Here is a 12,305-nt window from a genome sequence, read left to right on the forward strand (position 1 = left end):
TCGAGGCATTCGAGCAAAAGAAATACTGCTGCGCTGTAATGCTCGACGTGAAGCAGGCATTCGACAGAGTTTGGCATCCTGGACTCCTCCATAAACTCAAATCCTACCTCCCAAGCCCCCATTTTACCCTCCTCAAATCCTACACTGAGGGAAGAGCATTCCAAGTCAGATGCGGAAGTGCAATAAGCCTACCCAGACTGATCAGAGCTGGAGTTCCGCAAGGCAGTGTGCTCGGACCAATACTGTACACCCTTTACACCGCAGACCTTCCCATAATCCCCTCCAGGAACCTAACTATAGCGACTTATGCAGATGACACGGCTTTCCTCGCCTCCTCATCCGACCCACGAGAAGCCTCCGAAACAATCCAAAGGCAAATGGACGCGCTACATCCCTGGCTCAGCAGGTGGAACATCGTAGTGAACGCGGAAAAATCTACCCAAACAACATTTGCACTAAGGAGAGGAGACTGCCCACCGGTCACGCTAAACGGAGTCATCATTCCCAACGCACCCGCACCCAAGTACTAGGACTTACCCTGGACCGCAGGCTCACTTGGCGTCCCCACATCGTCAGCAAACGCATACAGGCCGATGCGCGTCTGAGGCAGATGCATTGGCTTATTGGGAGAGGGTCCAAGCTAAGGCAGAACCACAAAATCCTGGTGTACAAGGCAATTCTCAAGCCCATCTGGACCTACGGGATACAGCTATGGGGCACGGCAAGCCACACGAATCGCCTGCGTATACAGCGGTTCCAGAATAGGTGCTTGAGAATTGCCTGTAATGCGCATCCCTACCACGAGAATGTCGCCATACATAGGGAACTTGGAATCCCACAAGTCGCTGATGAAATCTCCAGGCTCAGCGAGAGATACCTGAAAAGGCTCGAAAACCACCCTAACCACCTCGCCACCAACCTGTTAGACAATAGCCAAACAAGCAGACGTCTCATGAGGAGACACCCTCTCGATCTTCCACAACAATAGACAACACATATAAAACCCGCCACAAATACATGTACAATAGTATCCCTTAAGCTAATGTTCCCCCGCAAAACCATTTAATTATTGTCCACTAGGACAGATTTTAAATAAATAAACGCACGCTAAAAAAAAAAAAAAAAAAAAAAAAAAAAAACTAAATTGATGACGAGGTGTTTGGCAACTTGACACAATTCATTAAAGTCTTTATATTAATTATATGATATGGACAATATCATATGCGTCACTAAATTGATGACGAGGTGTTTGGCAACTTGATACAATTCTTTAAAGTCTTTATATCAAATTATATGATAGGACAATATCATATGCGTCACTAAATTGATGACGAGGTGTTTGGCAACTTGACACAATTCATTAAAGTCTTTATATTAATTATATGATATGGACAATATCATATGCGTCACTAAATTGATGACGAGGTGTTTGGCAACTTGATACAATTCTTTAAAGTCTTTATATCAAAATTATATGATAGGGACAATATCATATGCGTCACTAAATTGATGACGAGGTGTTTGGCAACTTGACACAATTCATTAAAGTCTTTATATTAATTATATGATAGGGACAATATCATATGCGTCACTAAATTGATGACGAGGTGTTTGGCAACTTGATACAATTCTTTAAAGTCTTTATATCAAAAATTATATGATAGGGACAATATCATATGCGTCACTAAATTGATGACGAGGTGTTTGGCTACAGGAAAAAATCATTTATTTATCGAATCATCAAGCAAAGGATAAGCTTCAGTGGATCGCAGTATGGCAGCTGCTCAACCACTTACAACACCTTGCCTGTTACAAAAGTCGTTTACAATTGATTCTAGGCTTTGTCATTGTATTAAATAATGCTTTTATATGTAACTAGCGCGGCATCAGGTGATCGAAGATCCTCCTAATTTACTATGTTACAAATTACATTGGCATCACATCCATTGTCGTTTATAAAATAAATTATAAACTTTAAATGGTTTAGAAGCCATACAATGCAAATTGCCCCTTATTTATCATTGCAGTCCAGCACGGATACGACCTTAGAGGCGTTCAGGCATAATCCAACGGACGTAGCGTCATACCACTGTTCGCTCGAACAAGTATTGTGCCATTGGTCCGTACCTGCGGTTCCTCTCGTACTACGCAGGAATGCTGTCGCAACAACGTTTTGTCATTAGTAGGGTAAAACTAACCTGTCTCACGACGGTCTAAACCCAGCTCACGTTCCCTTGCATGGGTGAACAATCCAACGCTTGGTGAATTTTGCTTCACAATGATAGGAAGAGCCGACATCGAAGGATCAAAAAGCGACGTCGCTATGAACGCTTGGCCGCCACAAGCCAGTTATCCCTATGGTAACTTTTCTGACACCTCTTGTTAAAAACTCTTTAAACCAAAAGGATCGATAGGCCGAGCTTTTGCTGTCCCTGTGTGTACTGAACACCGAGATCAAGTCAGCATTTGCCCTTTTGCTCTATGTGTGGTTTCTGTCCGCACTGAGCTGGCCTTGGGACACCTCCGTTATTATTTGAGAGATGTACCGCCCCAGTCAAACTCCCTACCTGGCAATGTCCTTGAATTGGATCATACCTGAGTAATTGGAGTTATACCAAATTTTCAAATCAAAAATACATAAATGCATCGTTTTATTAAAGAATTTGTTTGCGATTATATAACAAACTCGTGATACTTTGATCAAGAAGCTTGCATCAAAACCCAATACCATAAGATATAATAAATATATCCGTATAATGGCTAGGAAATGATACACGTTCCATTTAATCAAGTAAGTAAGGAAACAATAAGAGTAGTGGTATTTCATTGACGATACCAAACCGAGGTCTAATATCTCCCACTTATTCTACACCTCTTATGTCTCCTTACACTGCCAGATTAGAGTCAAGCTCAAAAGGGTCTTCTTTCCCCGCTAATTATTCCAAGCCCGTTCCCTTGGCTGTGGTTTCGCTAGATAGTAGATAGGGACAGTAGGAATCTCGTTAATCCATTCATGCGCGTCACTAATTAGATGACGAGGCATTTGGCTACCTTAAGAGAGTCATAGTTACTCCCGCCGTTGACCCGCGCTTACTTGAATTTCTTCACTTTGACATTCAGAGCACTGGGCAGAAATCACATTGTGTCAACACCCGCTAGGGCCATCACAATGCTTTGTTTTAATTAGACAGTCGGATTCCCCAAGTCCGTGCCAGTTCTGAATTGATTGTTAATTGATAATCGTTATAATTGATAAGAACTAATTGGTTTAACCCAAATAGTATTCTTAAAAATTTTAGCAAGAAAGTTCCACAATTGGCTACGTAACTAAACTATCCGGGGAACAAGTAACTAACATAAATGCTAGAAACTCTATTTACCCAGAACGAGCACATAAACCATGTTATTGTTTCCCAATCAAGCCCGACTATCTCAATCTTCAGAGCCAATCCTTATCCCGAAGTTACGGATCTAATTTGCCGACTTCCCTTACCTACATTATTCTATCGACTAGAGACTCTTCACCTTGGAGACCAGCTGCGGATATTGGTACGGCCTGTTGAGAAGTTTGCGTGTCCCCACCATAAATTTTCAAGGTCCGAGGAGAAAATATCGACACAACAGTATATGTCATGCTCTTCTAGCCCATCTACCATATCTCTCTGCGAAAGACTTCCATGGTAGTACGGCTATAAAACAGAAAAGAAAACTCTTCCGATATCTCTCGACGGCTTCTTTATGGTCGTTCCTGTTGCCAGGATGAGCACGAGGCCCATATTTAATAACAAACGGATACTCAACAGGTTACGGAATTGGAACCGTATTCCCTTTCGTTCAAAATTATTCAAGTGTATTATATTCGCTTTGTTTATATAGTTAGGCATTTTTGTTTTACTTGAAAATTTTCGGCTTTCGCCTTGAACTTAGGACCGACTAACTCGTGATCAACCACTGTTCACACGAAACCCTTCTCCACTTCAGTCCTCCAAGGTCTCATTCGATTATTTGCTACTACCACCAAGATCTGTACCAATGGCAGCTCCATGCAGGCTTACGCCAAACACTTCTACGCATACCATTGTACCTTCCTACTCACTAAAGTTTCAAAATTTATATCACAAGTAATATAAATCATCTACTTTAGCGGTAATGTATAGGTATACAACTTAAGCGCCATCCATTTTAAGGGCTAGTTGCTTCGGCAGGTGAGTTGTTACACACTCCTTAGCGGATTTCGACTTCCATGATCACCGTCCTGCTGTTTTAAGCAACCAACGCCTTTCATGGTATCTGCATGAGTTGTTAATTTGGGCACCGTAACATTACGTTTGGTTCATCCCACAGCGCCAGTTCTGCTTACCAAAAGTGGCCCACTGGGCACATTATATCATAACCTTGAACTTCATATCAAGAAAGTTAAGGTTCTTACCCATTTAAAGTTTGAGAATAGGTTAAGATCGTTTCGACCCTAAGGCCTCTAATCATTCGCTTTACCAGATAAGATTATTTTATATAATATTAAAATGCACCAGCTATCCTGAGGGAAACTTCGGAAGGAACCAGCTACTAGATGGTTCGATTGGTCTTTCGCCCCTATACTCAATTCTGACAATCGATTTGCACGTCAGAACTGTTTCGGTCTTCCATCAGGGTTTCCCCTGACTTCAACCTGATCAAGTATAGTTCACCATCTTTCGGGTCACAGCATATATGCTCAAGGTACGTTCCAGTTAGAGGCATAAATAATATAAATATACATTATACATAACTATATAGAACGCCCCGGGATTGTGTTAATTAGCTATAAATAGCTAAAAAACTAATCCCATTATTAGTCAAGTTAATTACGCTATTAGGTTTACATCCCAATAACTTGCACATATGTTAGACTCCTTGGTCCGTGTTTCAAGACGGGTCCCGAAGGTATCCTGAATCTTTCGCATTGTTAATCATACAAGAGCATATAATAAACACAAAAATCAATGATAATTATGCCATTATATAATTCCGAAAAATTAACGCTCTGTAATAATATAAATCTATCAGCACTTTATCAAATTAATAACATTTATTCTGTGTTAAAATGCAAGCAATTTAATTGGAATAAACTATAAGTTATATTTTATGATAAATTTGGGATATGCTAATAGATTACAATGTCCTTATATGGAAAAAATGCACATTATTCTTAATAATATTATTTAAATATTACAATTTTAATGATGAATTTTCCATAACGGATATTCAGGTTCATCGGGCTTAACCTCTAAGCAGTTTCACGTACTGTTTAACTCTCTATTCAGAGTTCTTTTCAACTTTCCCTCACGGTACTTGTTTACTATCGGTCTCATGGTTATATTTAGTTTTAGATGGAGTTTACCACCCACTTAGTGCTGCACTATCAAGCAACACGACTCTTTGGAAACATCATCTAGTAATCATTAACGTTATACGGGCCTGGCACCCTCTATGGGTAAATGGCCTCATTTAAGAAGGACTTAAATCATTAATTTCTCATACTAGAATATTGACGCTCCATACACTGCATCTCACATTTGCCATATAGACAAAGTGACTTAGTGCTGAACTGTTTTCTTTTCGCTCGCCGCTACTAAGAAAATCCTTGTTAGTTTCTTTTCCTCCCCTAATTAATATGCTTAAATTCAGGGGGTAGTCCCATATGAGTTGAGGTTGTATATATAACTATATTTTGCCATAAATTCTTTATATATAAATGATAAAACAATCAATTAAATTCGTTATAAATAGTTCCAATAGTTCTTGTAAGCAAAGTTATTTTTTATCCATTTAACGAACCAACGAAGAATAATAACATAACCAAGTTTTTTTTTTTCGAATCATTAATAAGAGACAATTCTAGATGAAAAATATTTCAATTTTTTATGCTAGACATTTCTCAGTATTATTTGATTGAAAAAGAAAATATTTCTCTTCGTTTTTCACATTCAAATGTGAGATAATGTTTTTCATTTCTTTTTTAATATTATGAATAAAATCATTATTTAATCCAATAATATACCATATGCTTATAAAAAATTTATAAACAACTTAATTAGCATAGTCTTACAACCCTCAACCATATGTAGTCCAAGCAGCACTATAAAATTAATTAAAGTACATAACAGCATGGACTGCGATATGCGTTCAAAATGTCGATGTTCATGTGTCCTGCAGTTCACACGATGACGCACAGTTTGCTGCGTTCTTCATCGACCCATGAGCCGAGTGATCCACCGCTTAGAGTTTTATAATTCATTTTTATATAATGTCAATATTGTTTTTATTGAAAGAAATTAAAAATACACCATTTTACTGGCATATATCAATTCCTTCAATAAATTTATTTTTATACCTAAAATAAATGTTGCGAAATGTCTTAGTTTCATATAAGCATTATGTATCATAATAATCTGGTTATGGTTTGCTATTTTGGGTGACACATACTGCAAAATTTATATAAAACATTAACCTGATGGATGACAGGTACAAACATTGTATATTTTAGGTTGTTGCATTAGCCAACGTATGCTCATAACATAGATGAACAATACATATTCGCAACGCGTGTATATTATGGTCCATATACACACAAACTTATTTCGATTACCACATTCAAAATTATTTTAATTTTAATTCGACTTCCACTTTCGAATTTAGTTTAGTTTCTTCGATTTCCATTTTCGAGAATTTGTTTTTATAGGAAACGCCGTTGTTGTAGTAAGTACTGCCACAAATACGCACAACAACATTAATAATGTTAAAGTCTTTTTATGAGGTTGCCAAGCCCCACATATAAATAAAATAAAAGCCATCTACATTTTATTTTCACTTTAACTTTTGATTCCGTAGAATCATTTTGTAATATTTTTATTTTGGTAAATTGTATTTATTTGTATTATAACAAATGTTTATTAACGGTAAGGATATTATACAATAATGATCCTTCCGCAGGTTCACCTACGGAAACCTTGTTACGACTTTTACTTCCTCTAAATAATCAAGTTCGGTCAACTTTTGCGAAACAACCGTAACACGCAAGGCGTCACAGTGATCACGTCCGGAGACCTCACTAAATAATTCAATCGGTAGTAGCGACGGGCGGTGTGTACAAAGGGCAGGGACGTAATCAATGCGAGTTAATGACTCACACTTACTGGGAATTCCAAGTTCATGTGAACAGTTTCAGTTCACAATCCCAAGCATGAAAGTGGTTCAGCGGTTTACCCGGACCTCTCGGTCTAGGAAATACACGTTGATACTTTCATTGTAGCGCGCGTGCAGCCCAGGACATCTAAGGGCATCACAGACCTGTTATTGCTCAATCTCATTATTGCTAGACGCAATTTGTCCATTTAAGAAGCTAGTGTCCTTATAATGGGACAAACCAACAGGTACGGCTCCACTTACATAAACACATTCAAACACAATAAACATTTTACTGCCACCATGAATGAAGGCTACATAAGCTTCAGCACCATAATCCTGAAGATATCTATTTAATATATTTGAGTCTCGTTCGTTATCGGAATTAACCAGACAAATCACTCCACGAACTAAGAACGGCCATGCACCACCACCCATAGATTCGAGAAAGAGCTATCAATCTGTCTTACACACTTATGTTCGGACCTGGTAAGTTTTCCCGTGTTGAGTCAAATTAAGCCGCAGGCTCCACTCCTGGTGGTGCCCTTCCGTCAATTCCTTTAAGTTTCAGCTTTGCAACCATACTTCCCCCGGAGCCCAAAAGCTTTGGTTTCCCGGGAAGCGACTGAGAGAGCCATAAAAGTAGCTACACCCAATTGCTAGCTGGCATCGTTTATGGTTAGAACTAGGGCGGTATCTGATCGCCTTCGAACCTCTAACTTTCGTTCTTGATTAATGAAAACATCTTTGGCAAATGCTTTCGCTTAAGTTAGTCTTACGACGGTCCAAGAATTTCACCTCTCGCGTCGTAATACTAATGCCCCCAAACTGCTTCTATTAATCATTACCTCTTGATCTGAAAACCAATGAAAGCAGAACAGAGGTCTTATTTCATTATCCCATGCACAGAATATTCAGGCATTTGAAGCCTGCTTTAAGCACTCTAATTTGTTCAAAGTAATAGTACCGGCCCACAATAACACTCGTTTAAGAGCACTAGTGCAGGTTTTTAAATAGGAGGAACATATGAAAAAATACAAGTATTTAATCACATATAAGAACTCCACCGGTAATACGCTTACATACATAAAGGTATAGTACTAACCACAATTGTAAGTTGTACTACCCGTATGAAGCACAAGTTCAACTACGAACGTTTTAACCGCAACAACTTTAATATACGCTATTGGAGCTGGAATTACCGCGGCTGCTGGCACCAGACTTGCCCTCCAATTGGTCCTTGTTAAAGGATTTAAAGTGTACTCATTCCAATTACAGGGCCTCGGATATGAGTCCTGTATTGTTATTTTTCGTCACTACCTCCCCGAGCTGGGAGTGGGTAATTTACGCGCCTGCTGCCTTCCTTAGATGTGGTAGCCGTTTCTCAGGCTCCCTCTCCGGAATCGAACCCTGATTCCCCGTTACCCGTTGCAACCATGGTAGTCCTAGATACTACCATCAAAAGTTGATAGGGCAGACATTTGAAAGATCTGTCGTCGGTACAAGACCATACGATCTGCATGTTATCTAGAGTTCAACCAATATAACGATCTTGCGATCGCTTGGTTTTAGCCTAATAAAAGCACATGTCCCATAAGGTTCATGTTTTAATTGCATGTATTAGCTCTAGAATTACCACAGTTATCCAAGTAACTGTTAACGATCTAAGGAACCATAACTGATATAATGAGCCTTTTGCGGTTTCACTTTTAATTCGTGTGTACTTAGACATGCATGGCTTAATCTTTGAGACAAGCATATAACTACTGGCAGGATCAACCAGAATAATGTTTTTCCTTCATATTCCATTCATATTTTTTGAATCGAAATAAGCAATATAATAGATATATGGATTTTTCACTTTATATAATTCCATGATTTTTATTATATTGAATAAAATTCAATATTTCGCCTTTGGGTAAAATTTTAAATATATATTTATAAGTAAAATATCCATTCGATTACGGCCATTTTTATATAGCATTCGTAATCCATAATTTCATTTTTAATTTATACTTGTTTTACCAATATAACAAGAATTTCATATAATTATTGTAATATATATGTTTCTATAATTATATCTTTTTATATATACATATTTCATTATAAAATATCATTTTATTTCCAACATACATAATTATTGTATCCACACATGTACAATTTTTGTTTAACCAATATAAATATTAAGTTAAATCATTTGCATTTTGAAGATAAATTTAAAATTTATCTCTTTTCATATATCTCTCTGGTAATATATAACATAAAACCAAGCGCATATGATAATATTTCCACATTTAATATATAATTTTATATTTCTTTCATAAGAATCCATATTTGTATTATACCGTAACGATATAATAATCCAACTATACGGCAGGTAATAAATAAATATTTGCCTGCCTCCAAAAATTAACGATAATATATGGAAACGATTTGTTATTCTATATATAATAGAAACTTGACTTTTGTTTCAACGATATTATCTAAAAAGCGTATATTCCTATTATCCGCGGAGCCAAGTCCCGTGTTCTATAGAACTGAGAAACAAATTTGTACGGATAATAATATACTTTATTGTATGTAACCAATATAAACATAATCCGAAATAAATATTTCGAATAATGCGGGAGGTCGGCAACCACTGCCTACCTATAGTAGTTTTTGAACCCGCTGTCGTCAAAGCGGGTATTTTCAATTCCGTTTGCCACCCAACATACGGGCTATTCTCTTATATATTAAGAGATTATATGAACATTTCATTTTTTTTTCCATTATTCATATATAATATGATTATTTTTTTCTTTATACATATAATACATATTAATTTTCATATGTTTATTATTTAATTTACTCATATTATTGCCAAAATCATATGAATACATAAGTTTTGAACAATATGAGAGGTCGGCAACCACTGCCTACCTATAGTAGTTTTTGAACCCTCTGTCGTAATTCCGGTCGTTTACACTACTATACCCTCTCCCTATAATGGCTTTTCTCTATAATACTAAGAGAATGTGGGAATATTTCAGCATTTTTTTCCTTATACATATAATAATTAATCATTTTCATATGTATATTATTTAATTTACTCATATAATTCCCAAAATCATATGAATTCATAAGTTTTGAACAATATGAGAGGTCGGCAACCACTGCCTACCTATAGTAGTTTTTGAACCCTCTGTCGTAATTCCGGTCGTTTACACTACTATACCCTCTCACTATAATGGCTTTTCTCTATAATACTGAGAGAATGTGGGAATATTTCAGCATTTTTTCCCTTATACATATAATAATTAATCATTTTCATATGTATATTATTTAATTTACTCATATAATTCCCAAAATCATATGAATACATAAGTTTTGAACAATATGAGAGGTCGGCAACCACTGCCTACCTATAGTAGTTTTTGAACCCTCTGTCGTAATTCCGGTCGTTTACACTACTATACCCTCTCACTATAATGGCTTTTCTCTATAATACTGAGAGAATGTGGGAATATTTCAGCATTTTTTCCCTTATACATATAATAATTAATCATTTTCATATGTATATTATTTAATTTACTCATATAATTGCCAAAATCATATGAATACATAAGTTTTGAACAATATGAGAGGTCGGCAACCACTGCCTACCTATAGTAGTTTTTGAACCCTCTGTCGTAATTCCGGTCGTTTACACTACTATACCCTCTCACTATAATGGCTTTTCTCTATAATACTGAGAGAATGTGGGAATATTTCAGCATTTTTTCCCTTATACATATAATAATTAATCATTTTCATATGTATATTATTTAATTTACTCATTTAATTGCCAAAATCATATGAATACATAAGTTTTGAACAATATGAGAGGTCGGCAACGGTCTTTCCTCTATAATACTAAGATAATATGGGAATATTTCAGCATTTTTTCCCTTATACATATAATAATTAATCATTTTCATAAGTATATTATTTAATTTACTCGTATATAATTGCCAAAATCCTATGAACACATAAGAGAATACAATATGAGAGGTCGGCGCAACCATAATATAGTAGTTGATGACGAGGTGTTTGGCAACTTGATACAATTCTTTAAAGTCTTTATATCAAAAATATATGATAGGGACAATATCATATGCGTCACTAAATTGATGACGAGGTGTTTGGCAACTTGACACAATTCATTAAAAGTTTTTATATTAATTATATGATAGGGACAATATCATATGCGTCACTAAATTGATGACGAGGTGTTTGGCAACTTGACACAATTCATTAAAATTCTTTATATTAATTATATGATAGGGACAATATCATATGCGTCACTAAATTGATGACGAGGTGTTTGGCAACTTGACACAATTCATTAAAGTCTTTATATTAATTATATGATAGGGACAATATCATATGCGTCACTAAATTGATGACGAGGTGTTTGGCAACTTGACACAATTCATTAAAGTCTTTATATTAATTATATGATATGGACAATATCATATGCGTCACTAAATTGATGACGAGGTGTTTGGCAACTTGATACAATTCTTTAAAGTCTTTATATCAAAAATTATATGATAGGGACAATATCATATGCGTCACTAAATTGATGACGAGGTGTTTGGCAACTTGACACAATTCATTAAAGTCTTTATATTAATTATATGATATGGACAATATCATATGCGTCACTAAATTGATGACGAGGTGTTTGGCAACTTGACACAATTCATTAAAGTCTTTATATTAATTATATGATAGGGACAATATCATATGCGTCACTAAATTGATGACGAGGTGTTTGGCAACTTGACACAATTCATTAAAGTCTTTATATTAATTATATGATATGGACAATATCATATGCGTCACTAAATTGATGACGAGGTGTTTGGCAACTTGATACAATTCTTTAAAGTCTTTATATCAAAAATTATATGATAGGGACAATATCATATGCGTCACTAAATTGATGACGAGTGTTTGGCAACTTGACACAATTCATTAAAGTCTTTATATTAATTATATGATATGGACAATATCATATGCGTCACTAAATTGATGACGAGGTGTTTGGCACTTGATACAATTCTTTAAAGTCTTTATATCAAAAATTATATGATAGGGACAATATCATATGCGTC

The 12,305-nt window shown here is 36.1% G+C and overlaps 3 non-coding genes across 3 annotated transcripts; all 3 read right to left on the reverse strand.

Annotated features, from left to right (window-relative positions):
* Positions 1 to 1,732: 1,732 nt before the first annotated feature.
* Positions 1,733 to 5,694, reverse strand: LOC120285757. The gene has a single exon (XR_005544967.1). It is a non-coding gene; the product is annotated as a large subunit ribosomal RNA (ribosomal RNA).
* A 393-nt stretch (positions 5,695 to 6,087) lies between these two features.
* Positions 6,088 to 6,266, reverse strand: LOC120285755. The gene has a single exon (XR_005544965.1). It is a non-coding gene; the product is annotated as a 5.8S ribosomal RNA (ribosomal RNA).
* A 689-nt stretch (positions 6,267 to 6,955) lies between these two features.
* Positions 6,956 to 8,950, reverse strand: LOC120285756. Its single transcript, XR_005544966.1, has one exon. It is a non-coding gene; the product is annotated as a small subunit ribosomal RNA (ribosomal RNA).
* Between the last annotated feature and the right edge of the window lie 3,355 nt (positions 8,951 to 12,305).

The sequence above is a fragment of the Drosophila simulans genome, unplaced genomic scaffold (genome assembly GCF_016746395.2).
Source record: "Drosophila simulans strain w501 unplaced genomic scaffold, Prin_Dsim_3.1 Segkk96_quiver_pilon, whole genome shotgun sequence".
In the NCBI taxonomy this organism is placed as follows: Eukaryota; Metazoa; Arthropoda; class Insecta; order Diptera; family Drosophilidae; genus Drosophila; species Drosophila simulans.